This window comes from Sitophilus oryzae, unplaced genomic scaffold (genome assembly GCF_002938485.1).
Source record: "Sitophilus oryzae breed Bouriz unplaced genomic scaffold, Soryzae_2.0 scaffold_1190_pilon_pilon, whole genome shotgun sequence".
NCBI lineage: Eukaryota > Metazoa > Arthropoda > Insecta > Coleoptera > Curculionidae > Sitophilus > Sitophilus oryzae.
Window position 1 is genome coordinate 590874 of NW_022145827.1, and position 2748 is coordinate 593621.

Sequence of the window (2748 nt, forward strand, 5' to 3'; positions counted from 1 at the left end):
TTGTGTAGTAACTTAATTGAGTTTTCATTAATTTTGTGATTATTTACTATACAATGAGTTGCAAGACCAGAACTATGCTGGAGATTATTATTAGACTTTACATGTTCTTTAATCCTTATATCTAAATTTCTACCTGTTTGGCCTATGTACACGGCATCACAATCATTTCAATCCACCCTATATACACCCGACTTGTTTTTGACATTAGTTTTGTCTTTATTATTTAATAAAATTTGACCTAAATTTCTTTTATTTACGTTAATAGTTTTACATCCTATTTTATTGAGATTATTTGATATTTTGTTAGTTAAATTAGGAATGTAGTTTAAAAGTCGATAATTGTTATTGTCTTTTTGCCATCGGAAAGATGGGTTACCGATGGGTTCCCCAATTTCACCGTTATTCGCAGAAATATTTATGGCAGATTTTGAAAAGAAGCTATTTAAAAACAAGAGTAGTTTAATATCAAAAATAAATTATTGGGCAAGATATGTAGATGACATTTTTTGTATTTGGTAAGGCACCGAGAGAAATTTATACAGTTTTTTAACATTATTAAATTCAATTAACCCGAGAATACAATTTACTATTGAAAAAGGTATTAATACCATCAATTTTCTTGATGTTACAATTATAAAACAGTCTAATAGATTACAATTTGATATTTACAGAAAACCCACTACCACAGACATTGTAATACATAGTCAATCACACCAATCCTGGCAAATCAAAATGTCACCCTTTCATAGTTTAATTCATAGATTAGTAATGTTTTCATTGAGCCCAGAGAATTTTAAAAAAGAGTTAAATATTATTAAACAAATCGCCATCAACAATGGATATAAGTGTTCCCTTATTGATAATATGCTAAAGAAAAACAAAAGAAAATATTAATGAAAAATTTTTATTCCGCTAATTCTAAAGACAATAACAATTTCAACCTTTAAACTACATTCCTAATTTAACTAACAAAATATCAAATAATCTCAATAAAATAGGATGTAAAACTATTAACGTAAATAAAAGAAATTTAGGTCAAATTTTATTAAATAATAAAGACAAAACTAATGTCAAAAATAAGTCGGGTGTATATAGGGTGGATTGCAATACTGTGATGCCGTGTACATAGGCCAAACAGGTAGAAATTTAGATATAAGGATTAAAGAACATGTAAAGTATATTAATAATCTCCAGCATAGTTCTGGTCTTGCAACTCATTGTATAGTAAATAATCACAAAATTAATGAAAACTCAATTAAGTTACTACACAGAGAAACAAAAGGTAGACGTTTAAATTACATTGAACAGTTAGAAATACTAAAATCTGTTAAAAACGAAAATAATGTAACGACCAACAAGGATTTCTAAACACATTTTTTATTACCCCTATTGTAAACTCTCTGAACCCACCCCCATAGCAAATATATATATATATATATATATATATATATATATATATATATATATATATATATATATATATATATATATATATATATATATATATATATATATATATATATATATATATATATATATATATATATATATATATATATATATATATAGTTACAGTGTAGTTAGACGATTAGTTCTTAAAAAACTCTTGAAAAAGGCCTAACAAGCCGAAACATATATGTAGAGTTAAAGTTACTCTTATTAAAAGTTTTTTGAAACATCTAAAAGCGTGCTTTATTAAAATACTAATAAACAAATGTTATTACCAGTACACGAGTCGTCAGAATCCTTAGAAACACGACTTATGTCACGGCTTAACTTATTGGATTCAAACAACCCGTTTAAAAAAAATATTTATAAATTTAATTTAACCTGTGGAGAGATACGTGTTTACAGCTCGACAACAAAGCTCTAACTGAATACAAAAAATACAATGAGAGTTAACAAAATAAACAATAGTGCTTGTTTCAGCAAAAACAGAATTAAAGTCTTTTTAATATGACCTTCATGGTCTTTACCATGAACACAAGTAGCCACTGTGATCCGTAATGATGTTAAATTGTCGTCCATAAAGGTAGGTGTAATTGTCGTCCATAAAGGCCTAAAATATTTAGTCGCCCACACAGTTGCTAACACATTTTTTTCGATGACAAAATAATTCTGTTCGTCATGCGTACGCCACTGGAAGATCTTGACCAATTCTGTACCTTGCTCCAATTGCTACGTTACTAGCGTCCGTTGTCAGGTTAAAAGGTCTTGAGAATTCTGGATACTGGAGTATTGGTTCATTAATCAGTACATTCTTACAAGCTTCGAAACATTATAGAAATTCTTCGTTATGGACAATTTTTGCACCTTTCTTTAGACACTTCGTTAGCAGCTTGGAAAGTTTAGCGAAGTCCATTATGAACCTTCGATAGTATATCCTAATAATCTTAGAAAGCCTTTTATCTATTTTGTTGTTCTTGGAATTGAACATTTTTTTATGGCTTTGATTTTATCGGGATTGGGCTTAACACCATCGGGTGTCACTTCCTTTTTGAAAAATTCCGACTTGTCCAATTGAATCTTAAAGTTGGACTCTCTCAGTCTTTTAAATACACACTTTAAGCTATCTAATGTTCTTGTAAAGATGTTGAAAATACAATACACGTTGGTCCATTACACGTTGGAATGTCGCCGGCGCCGGCGCGTTCTTAAGTCCAAACGGCATTCTAAGGTATTCGTAATGGCCATGTTCGGTGTTGAGGGCGGTTTTCTGAATGTCCTCATCTTCCATTCAATTTGATG

At 29.5% G+C, this 2748-nt stretch overlaps 1 pseudogene; it reads left to right on the forward strand.

Annotated features, from left to right (window-relative positions):
• Nucleotides 1-564: 564 nt before the first annotated feature.
• LOC115891713 lies at nt 565-1167 on the forward strand (annotated as a pseudogene).
• The last annotated feature ends 1581 nt before the right edge of the window (nt 1168-2748 follow it).